At 45.0% G+C, this 11,440-nt stretch overlaps 1 protein-coding gene across 1 annotated transcript in view; it reads left to right on the top strand.

The window, feature by feature from the left end:
• Positions 1-11,440, top strand: part of CAPN8 (calpain 8) — a 78,418-nt gene that overhangs the window by 27,385 nt on the left and 39,593 nt on the right. The window lies entirely within an intron of this gene.

Raw genomic sequence — 11,440 nt, 5'->3', positions numbered from 1 at the left:
TTGAATCTATAAATAACCTTGGGCAGTATGGCCATTTTCACGATATTGATTCTTCCTATCCATGAGCATGGTATGTTCTTCCATTTGTTAGTGTCTGGACTTTATTCTTAAGGGCAATGGGGAATACGGAAGATTTTAGAGCAGGGCTGTTTATAGCCAGATTTGCTGCAGTGTGGAGCGTGCAGACACCAGAAAGAGACAATTGCAAGACAGGAAACCCTCATTATTTGCAGATAACTGATACTGGAAAGGGATCACTGAAAGTAAAATGGGGGCCCACATTTCTTAGTAAACAGTTTTTTTTTTTTTAAAAAAAGGTTTGATTAGTATCTTACTTTGAAAAATAATACAAACAATTATAAAAAATTTTCATGTGACTTCATATTTCGTGATACTTATGTAATAATTGCAGCTTTGTGCTAGCTCTTAGAACAAGGAATGAATCAGTTATTGACTTTTTGGAGGGAGGACTCATGCTGAAAAGATGGCAAGACATCAGGATGCAACACTTTTCACTTCCCGATTGAGTTTTGAGGAAGAATCATGAAAACTTTCAAAGATTTCATTAGTTTCTCCAAGGCCCTCCTTCAGTACTTTGACACTCAAACCATTCCCTTTTCAAGGACCAGTCCTGCCTTGAACCTCAGCACTTTTCCTTCCTCAGCTGCAACCGTTTTAACTCTGCCAACTTCTTCTTGGTCAGTGGCACTGAAGCAGATCTCCAGTATCACTTTCATCGACTTCATGAAATCCAGCAATTTGAGCAGAATGTTCAGTGTCACTTTGCAACCACCTTGCATTGTATCTGCATGTGAGGTTGGCATGGTTGGTAGTCCTAGTGTGTCTAGTGTTAGGTGGGGAGGGATGGTTGGGTGAAAACTCATGAATATTTTCACATCATGACAATTTTGCTTCTTTTTGCAACCTCCTAATTACTGCTCCTGGATAATGACTATATGGAGAAAGAGGGTCCCTTATAGTCTTACTGGGAGTGGAGGCAATGGCAGTAATGTTAGGGAGGAGGACAGGATTTGAGAGCTATTTAGGAATAAAATCAAAAGCACTTGGGAAGCAATTGGATATGAATGGAGTGAAGAAAAGGAATCAGAATGGCTCCTGGGCTTCAGCAACTGACAAACTAGTGATTCTGATGCCTGAGACAGGAAACCTGGGCAGGAAGGCAGGTGGTGGGAGTGAGATAGCAGTCCTGCATCCTATACCAAACACAGGGGTGGATACGGAAGGACACCAGCAACTTCCTGGTATCATTTCAGTTTTTGTTTTCCTATAGGCAGTAGACGCTCAATAAACATTTGCTGATTCACTTGTTTGGGTTCCCTGGTGTTTGTGTTAATTGTATGTTGGGTGATAACAGTGAATAATAAGGAGGTTTATTGAGGGCTTTCTATGTGGCAGGCACTCAACTAGGCACCTTGTGTATCTTATCTTATTTTTATCTTTATAACAACTCTAAGGAGTCAGGCTGTTTTATGTTATTGCAATGTAAGGAGATGCTATTTCATGAGGTAGGTCAGAGGGTGAACCAAATGCTAGCAAAGGATGGGGAGAGAGGGTTGTTGGTGGCAATTGGAAAGTGAGGATGAAAAGGGGCTGATGAGAAGCTATGTATAGGTTTACAGGAGGAGGGACTATTCCTGAAATTTCTTGCTTCCCTTGTACAGAGGTCTAGGGCATTTATTTCAAATGATGTGAATGTATTTACTTCAGCTTCTACGTGGCACTGCAAGATTTGGGAAGGCAGAAAACTCATCATCTTGCTAGAACTAGTCCTGGCTCTGACATTGTCTGGCCTTCGGGGTCCCTTGAGCTCAGGGCCTCAGCTTTACTTGTCTGGCAAATGGGCATTAAATAGCCACTTTATCTTGTGCAAAGCACAGGCAGATTCAAATACAGGAAGTGTTAAAGGAAAAACTGGACAAAATAAATGTGACAGGGTTTATTCAAGCAAAGAAGGATTCGTGATTTGGGCGGCCCTGAAAACCAGAGGAGGTTCAGAGAGCTCCGCTGTAGCAGCGTGGGCTTTTAGAGGCTGAATATGGAAGTAAGAGAAATACAACACATTTGATTGATTACATGGAAAGACTGGTTTTAGTGATTAGTTGGTGGTTTCTGATTGGTAAAGTCTCTAGTTTCATTTTACTGTTTGCATCGGGCTTTGGCTTGCTTAGGTAAAAATTTAAAGTGGTTTAGCTCCCACAGTCTAATGGCTTCCCAATTAAAATGATTGTAACAGAAGCCACTCTCCTTGTGCAATACACTGATGAGGGTGTGGCTTACGTGATTTCAACTCTTGGAGGGTAAAAGGCTGAGCCTACAGTACATTTTTTTTCTCATGTGCACTTTCTAGGAACTTACCCTGTCCAAAAGCCATCTGATTAATCTACTTTATTTTATTCTATTTTTTATTTTTTGAGACAGAGTCTTGCTCTGTGACCCAGGTTGGAGTGGAGGGGCACTATCTCTGCTCACTGCAACCTCTGCCCTCTGGGTTCAAACAGTTCTCCTGCCTCAGCCTCCTGAGTAGCTGGGATTACAGGTGCGGGCCACCACGTCCAGCTCATTTTTGTATTTTTAGTAGAGATGGGGTTTCACTATGTTGGCCAGGCTGGTCTCAAATTCCTGACCTCAGGTGATCCACCTGCCTTGGCCTCCCAAAGTGTTGGGATTACAGGCGTGAGCCACCTCACCTGGTCGGATTAACCTACTTTAATTCTACATTAGCAGGATTTATTGTGGGCAACTTCCAAATGTGCAAAGTCCATTAGGCTGAAGTACATTTGCAGGTTCAAAGAAGGTGCAGGGAACGGTGCTTTAAACCTGACTCAGAGCAGGCAGGTGGTAACGGGGTGAATGGATTAAGACAGAGCAGGGCCCCAGCATAGGGACTCATGTTTTTAATTGTGCATGTGAGCTTCTGCCTGAGATTATTTCCTTTGGCTCTACGTTGTTTGTTCGAGGGGGAGTAGGGACCACAGAGCCTGGGGTGTCAGCAGAAGCCCCTGCCTACAATTCCCGGAGGCACTGAAGGTCCTGTTTTGTCCTGAATATGGAAAGGCCAGGGAATTGTTCCTTATCAGCAAAGAAGCAGTTGCTTATTGGAAGAGATTGTACTCAGTCAGGGAGAGAGAAGCTGGCTTACCCTTGGGGGAACATTAATCAAGATACTCCAGAGGCACTCTAAAAATATCATACCTGCTGTTATATATACACTCATGTGTATCTTTGATATCTTTTATGTCATGATGTCCTCTCTAGCCAACTGGAGACCACACACACACACACATGCACACACACCCCATACAGTCTTCCCTCTGTATCTGTGGCGTACTGGTTCCAGGATCCCTGTGAATACCAAAATCCACAGATGCTCAAGTCCCTGATATAAATGATGTAGTATTTGCATATAGCCCATGCATATCCTCCCATATACTTTAAATCACCTCTGGATTACTTATAATACTTAATACAGTATAAATGTTATGTAAATAGTTGTTATATGGTATCATTTAGGGAATCATGACAAGAAAAAGTCTGTACATGTTCAGTACAGACAAACCGTCCATTTTTTTCAAATATTTTCAGCCTGCAGTTGGTTGAACCCATGGATATGGAACCCATGGATACAGAAGGCCAACTGGAAATATATACAGATATCCCTAAACATTTTGCTTGTTACAAATATGCCCTTTTTGGTCAGTATCAGATGATCTTGTACAATAAACTATGAGGTCCAAACTCATTTTACAGATTAGAAAACTGAGAATCCTAGGAGTCAAGTGACTGCTACTGGTCACTCAACAGATAAGTAAGGGTCCGGGGCTTTGAACACGGGCTTTCCGAGTCCAAAACCTGTGCTATTTCTACTCTTGAGAAGTTTGTAGCCTTCTCAAGGGCAGAGACAGTGTCCTTTAGGTCTCTCTTGTCCCAGTGTCCTGCAGATGGCCTCACACATGGTGATGCTTGGTAAGCACTGGTGAGTGATGATGGCATACAGGAGCTACCCCTTAAGCCTGAAGGGAGAGGACCTCTAGGAGGGTTGGAGGTTGGTGCAAGATAGGGGAGGTTTACTAAGTGATTCTAAGAAGATGGGAACTTAAACAGAGGATCCTGCTCAGGATGCTCAGGAGTAGGAACATGGCTGACTCATTCACTCCCCAGTCCCATGTGCCACCTGGCCAGCCTGCCCAGGTGCTGCTGCTGGATGGTGATGGGAATCAGGGGAGCAGGTGACAGGAGCAAACAGGAGTACCTGAGGATGCTAAGAGGCCATGGCAGAGCTGGAGCCATCTGTGCTCCAGGGCTAGGCTGGGGAAGAGGGCAGAGGTGGAGTGTGGCTACAGATAGTGGTAGGGCTGCAGGGTTGGGGGCACAGGAGACCCAGTTGAGCTGGTGTCCGCCAGGTTCAGAAAAGTCTAGGTTCACCTCTGGTCACAGTGGGTAAGGGTTGGCATCTGTATCATTTGGAGGGAATGAAGAATGGTATAATTACATGGCTTGAGGGAAGTCAAAAGGTCAGTCTCTCAAATCCAGGTAGACCTGAGTCTAACCATGATACACATGGAGTCTTCAGAGAGGTGGGTGTCAGAAGGTGGGGGAGATGAGGCTCTACTTGAGGCATGGGCACCAAGCTTGAGAAGCAAGTCAGAGCCTTTCTTTGAATGCCAAAATTTGCTTTTAGTCAGAGAAGGCAGAAGTGAGAGAAAAAGGGGGGAAGCAGAAAGTGGGTTCCAGAAAGCTTTACTAGTGACAGGCTGCTCAAGATCTGAATTTTCAAATTACCTTTGACACATTATACTAAGGTGAGTTCAGTCTGTAAGCATTTTATGCTGGGGTCTGTGAGAACCACCATACCCACTGTCTGCCTCCAGGCAACTTCCAAGTCTAGCCAGAGAGATGGGAATTGTCAATGAAGCAAATAGAGATAAAAGTCAATGTGTGGGTCGACTCTGGGCACACTGCCTATGAATTAGCCCTGCTCCACAACGAGTGGTTTAAAAAAAAGTCAGTGTGTGTGTGTGTGTGTGTGTATGTGTGTGTGTGTGTGTGTGTGTTTTAAGGTAGTCAAAATGGCATGAATTAAACGCCAAGGGCTTCAAAAGGCATGTTCACCAAGTGGGGGAAGGGAGGCTCTGTGACTGCTTCGTGGTCATGTACAGAGCTGAAATAGCTCCCTGTGTATAAAAACATTTAGAGCAGCCTTCTGTGGAAGAGTAGGCTAAGGATGCCTCAGCTGTGATAAAATATTGAAGATGGATTTTTAAAAAACAAGCATATATTAGCAGGGTCAAAATCTTTACATTACACTCAGATGTGCAATCAGCACAGCATTCATTATTTTGCTCAACTACTCTCAGCTTGCTGTGGAGCCCCAATTTCCATGGACCATGAGTAGGAGGGAAACATAAACTAGCCGATTAAAGGTATTATGCCTCTCCCTGTTTCAAGTTCTTCTCTCTTTTGGATAAACATTGCTTTTAATTACTCTATTTGAGTGGTGCTATAGACCGAATGTTTGTATCTGTCCCCCCTCCCGCCATTCATATGTTGCAATCCTACCATCCAATATCGTTGTATTAGGAGGTAGGGCCTTTGGGAGGTGATTAAGTCATGAGGACAAAGCCCTCATCGATGGGATTAGTGCCTTTATAAAAGAGGCCCTAGAGAGCTCCCTCAGCCCTCCTGCCATTTGCGGACATAACTGGAAGACAGCCATTTATGAACAAGGAAGTGGGCTCTCGCCACATATCAACTCTGCTGGTGCCTTGGTCTTAGACTTTCCAGCCTCCAGAGTTGTGTTGTTGTTTCTAAGGCATCAAGTGTGTGGTATTTTGTTATAGCAGCACGAATGGATGAAGACAGGTGGTTTCTCACTTTTTAAAGTCTGGTTCCTCCCCCACCATCCCAGGATGGCACCTGGGTATAAGGAAGGTCAAACAATGTCCTTCCACCAATGGGAGAAGCCCACTAGTCGATCTCAGCTCAATCTTACATAATACCCGAGGGAGACTTGGGGGCACTTCCATTGTCTCTCATCTTCTTCTTAAGTGCTCCATGATGCCATCTTTGCTCTGCTCCTGGATTCCTGAATGGGAAGCAGGACATACGTGTTCTCTGCTTTGACTTCTGCTTCCAACTATCTGAGGCTTTACTCTTGTTTCCACTTCAGCCGTTGTTCAACCTCAAGGTAAGGTAGGGGCTACCATAGGGATTCCGATGTCTGACCTTTCTTCTTTCCTTCCTCTTTCTTTCTACCTGCAGTCCAGAAGGATCTCCATTTCTTCCCTTGGTGTTTGGGAAATTCCATTAAGCTGTAGCTCAAGTTCTTGCTACCTACAGTTTATAATAACATTAGACATCCAGACCTTTAAGCTTTGATTTTAATGTGTAAAGGGAATTTTTGAATTAAGGGATTTTTTTTTAAACAATGTTTGATTCAGGATTATTGTCTCCTGGTGGATTTTAATTTTTTTTTTCTTTTTGAGGCAGCATCTTGCTCTGCCACCCAGACTGGAGTGTAGTGGTGTGATCTTGGCTCACTACAACCTCTGCCTCCTGGGCTTAAGTGATTCTCTTGCCTCAGCCTCCCGAGTAGCTGGTACTACAGGTGACTGCCACCACGCCTGGCTAATTTTTGCATTTTTGGTAGAGATGGGGTTTCACCATATTGGCCAGGCTGGTCTTGCACTCCTGACCTCAAGTGATCTGCCTACCTTGGCCTCTCAAATACATTTTTTTTAAAAGACAGCATTTGTTATAGTTTTGTTGTTGTTGTTGTTTTTGAGACAGAGTCTCGCTCTGTCACCCAGACTGGAGTACAGTGGTGCGATCTCAGCTCACTGCAAGCTCCGCCTCCCAGGTTTACACCATTCTTCTGCCTCAGCCTCCTGAGTAGCTGAGACTACAGGCACCCGCCACCACAACTGGCTTTTTTTTTTGTATTTTTAGTAGAGACGGGGTTTCACCATGTTAGCCAGGATGGTCTCGATCTCCTGACCTCATGATCCGCCCACCTCTGCTTCCCAAAGTGCTGGGATTACAGGCGTGAGCCACCGCGCCTGGCCTTGTTATAGTTTTTTAGAGAGCATTTATCTCCGTTTGGGGACCAGACACAGGCATTCCCATCCAGGTCTTCTAGTCGCCCTAGAATAAATTTAACCCAGTGCATGGGAAAATGTGTGTATTTGAAAGGCTATTCCCAACCTTATTTTGGAATTCCTTTTGTGGAATTCTTTTTTCAGAGCCAATTTATGGGGCATACCAAATCACTCTGTAGTCATGCTTCTAATATTAGTTAGAAAAACCTTCGGCTACAAGAAGCATAAAACCCACTGTTGTGGTTCAGACAAATAGGGGGCAAGTTCTTCTTTTATAACAAGAAAACTAGAGGTAGATAGCCCGGGGCTAGTGTAACTTTAATAATGCCCTTAGAGAGCTAGACTCACACTGTGCTCTGCTCTGCACTCTCCTGTGCTGACTTTCATCTTGCACCTGCAGCCTTGGGATTGCAAGCTGGCTCTGCACCTCCAAGCACAATGTGGACTTTCCAGATGGGAACAAGGCGGAAGGGCAATGGGCCAAAAGACTGCCAGCCAAGCCTGCCCCACTTCATCAGGACATGGAAACCTTCCCTAAATTCCCACGGAGTGCACCTCTGCTTAAAGCGCATGAGTGAGCACTAACTCCTGAGCAGCGCTAGCTGGAAGGTAGGCGGGAGGAGGGACTTGTCTATCAAGGTATTTCCCGGTGTTTTTGTCTGCCTTATTCACCACCTAACTAGTATCTCAAAGCCTCCTGACTGCTTTTGAAATTTAAAAAATTGAAAATTAGCCAGGTGTAGTAGCTCATGCTTGTAATCGCAGCACTTAGAGAGGCCAAGGTGGGAGGACTGCTTGAGGCCAGGAGTTCAGGATCAGTGTGGGCAACATAGTGAGACCCCATCTCTGTATTTTTAAAAAATAGCTGGGCATGGTGGCACATTCCTGTAGTCCCAGCAGTTTGGGAGGCTGAGATGGGAGGACTGCTTGAGCATAGGAGGTCAAGGCTGCAGTGAGCTATGGTTGCTCATCTGGGCAACAGGGGGAGACCTTGTCTCAAAACAAAACAAAACAAAACAAAACTAAACAAACAAAACAAAACCTATGCTCCTAGATCAAAGCTGTTTTTCTGCTGGCAGGTCCCCAAACAAGTTTCTGAAATGTGAACAACAGAGTAAATGTCCATCTTCCAGAGGACTCTGAAGCGAAGCACATTTGGACATATTCCTTTGAAAACGCATTCTCGTCATGACAATCCATTCACACTTCATGCAGTAACTGACAAGGATCCAAAAGCCTACACAGCCACGGCATCTCCTCGAGCCTCTGTGCTTGCTTGCAAGAGCCAGGTAGACCCTGTGAAATGTCAGGAGTGAGGTAGATGAAGAGAAAATTAAACTCTCCTCCAGCTGGGCCACCTTGTTTGATGTCAGCAACGGAGGGACATTTTGTTGCCGTGACTTGAATTGTAATATCTAGGGAGTGCTCTGGGTGGGCTGTCGGAAGAAGCTTAGACAGGGAGCCAGAACCTTCACATCAGAAGGGAACCAGGACCACGCCCAGTAATGAGGGCCATATGGCCACTCTGATCTCTTTGAGAAGCCACTTGCTTTAGAGGTGTTACAGAGCAGTCGCCCCCTTCACTCCCCAGAGGACTGGGCTTCTGTGCTTGCCTTACCTTGTTTATCTCCCACTGCCTGATGCTGGTGGAAGTGAAATCTGTCAGGTTCGATGCAGATTCTTGTTGAATGTCACTTCCCTACAGACCTGGGAGGTTGAGGTGCAAATATATGTAAGATGCTGTTGGAGATTTGCAGAAGAACAAAATATGATTTATTGATTCATGTGGTCATCTGCTTATTTGTTTTTATTCATCAAACATCTGTTGAGCTGCTTCTATGTGTCAGCCACCTGCTGGGGATGCCGAGATGAGTGAATCCACATTGCTGCTTTGCAAGAAGAGGTCAGAGAGAGAGAGAGAGAGGGATGGGGAGAGAGACGAACAGATGTACTCAAGTGGCCTTAGAACTTGCTGGAGAGGTGTGAAGAGGAAGGGCTTGGTGCTGGTGAGACACACCAGGGGCAGGGGTAAGGAAAGCTCTGCCAAGGAGTTGATGCATAAATGGGGTTTTGAGGCCACTCTGGGTGTGAATCGTGATCTGAGGCAGCTTGTGATAACTCTGCAAGAGAAGCGTAAATAAGGTCTTTAGGACACATACAAAAAAGAGGTGTGTCCTCTGGAGAGGCTGGCTGGAGAGTAGGAGATATCAGAGAAAGCTTCATGGAGAAGGGGTGAGATTCAGCAAGAAGTTTGCAAGCAGAGGGAACAAACAAGAAAAAACACATCAATGAAAAAGACCAGGGTATGTTTTGTACATATCCAAGTTTGATTGGGAGATTAGATTCATAGCAGGGAGCGTAATAGGAAAAAGACTGGAGAAGTAGGTTGGAGTCATATTGTGAGGGTGTTGATGCCCTGTTAGGTTGTATTTAATTGGTGAGCAATGGAGGACAGTTGCAAGATTTCGAGCAGGGGAGTGACATGATCACAGCTGTTCATAGAAGAAAACTGGGCTGAGAGGAGCTGGGTGGGAGGAGGAAACTGTGTTATTTTGCTCAACCTTTGGAAGTTGCCTTTTAATAAGATACTGCCCTGCTTGAGGCTTCTTTGGTGAGAAGCAACATAACTCATGCCAGTCCAACCACATCAACACTGTTTTCCTTGACTACCAGGTCTAGTCTCACCTAGGAGCCCTGTTGCCATTAGGAAGATAGTGTTTGTCTGTGAAGGAGAGCCTGGTGAGAGAGTGAGGCAGGAAGCAGGTTGCCTCCTGGATCAGAAAAGCTCTTCAAAAAGTAATATGGCCAGGCATGGTGGCTTGCACCTGTAATCCTAGCACTTTGGGAGGCTAAGATAGGAGGATCACTTGAGTCCAGGAGTTCAAGACCAGCCTGGGCAACATAGCAGGATCCCGTCTCTATGAAAAAATTTTTAAAAATTAACCAGGCATGGCATGCACCTGCAGTTTCAGTGACTCAGGAGGCTGAGGTGGGAGAATGACTTGAGACTAGGAGGTTGGCAGTGCAATGAGTCACGATGGTGCTACTGTACTCCAGCCTGGGCAACAGAGCAAGACCCTGTCTCTCAGAAGAAAAAGAAAGTAAATGAGTATGTGTGGGTGTGAGACAGAGAGAGAGCAAGAGAGCGTGAGAGTGTGAGAGAGAGAGAAAGAGAGGAATTAATTTATTTGGGGTCAGATCATGAACCTCTTTGTTGGGAAAGATCCAGGCAGACAGAGGCCGGGGCTTTCTAGGATGACCTGGTGATGCAGCAATTCTGAGTGATGATGAAGATGATGGCTCCTCAGATGTGGGTTCCTGGCTTACTGCTTGCTCAGGCAACAGGTTTTCTGAGAAAATCATAATGTGTTCACACTTGGAATATGTATGTAGCTCTGGCCACAGTGTTAAAAGAAAACTTAGAGTGAGACAAGGTCCACAGATGGTCTCTAAAAGGTTGAAGGGCCTTACATCTGAACACACATTGCAAAGATTCAGATCTTTTATATGGAAAAGATAAGGGCTGAAATGCACAGGCAGGATTTTGGAGCTGTTTGAATGGAATGAATAGGAGAAATAGGGATTTGTTCACCAAATCTTAGACTACTAGAGCTAGGGATCTACAGTGAAGGTGGAAAGAAGCAGTACCAGGCCAGAAAGATGCAATAGCCTTTCACACGATGAAAAGCACACTTGAGGACACTGAGACCTCGGAGGTTGATGTGAAATAAGCAAATAAGTAGAGGTGAGCAAAGTTACATCACTTCCAAGATGATAGATTCGCCATAGGATGCTAAGGTAGGCAGTGGTGCCTGGAGCCTGTGCTGCTTCTTTTGAAGTTGACACTGCAAGGGACAACGATGCCTCCCAGGGAAGCACCGCTCAGTGGCATCAGTATGGTGGGTCCCAACTTGCACAGAAAGGGGTTTTCTGTTTTCTTCTGCATTTCTTTGAATCTCCAATGTGACCAACACCAAACCCCAGGATTTGTAACCTCTCTTGACTTTTATTTCTTCTGCCTCAAATTATGATGACTTAATGCTAAGCAATATCTCAAGGGAGTTTTAAGCAATGAGGCATCAAGGCTCTCCTGGTGAACTCTGAAACAAGAAAGGGCAATACTGTAAACAGACCACGCAGAGCCAGCTCTCCATTATCCAAGGTCAGGAGGGGCAAGGAACACACACACATACACACACACACACACACACACACACACACACTCTTACATAATGCTAAGCAATATCTCAAGGGAGTTTTAAGCAATGAGGCATCAAGGCTCTCCTGGTGAACTCTGAAACAAGAAAGGGCAATACTGTAAACAG

Source organism: Colobus angolensis, unplaced genomic scaffold, assembly GCF_000951035.1.
Source record: "Colobus angolensis palliatus isolate OR3802 unplaced genomic scaffold, Cang.pa_1.0 Scaffold81, whole genome shotgun sequence".
In the NCBI taxonomy this organism is placed as follows: Eukaryota; Metazoa; Chordata; class Mammalia; order Primates; family Cercopithecidae; genus Colobus; species Colobus angolensis.
Note: the sequence above shows the minus strand (reverse complement) of the source record. Positions and strands in the feature narration are given on the sequence as shown.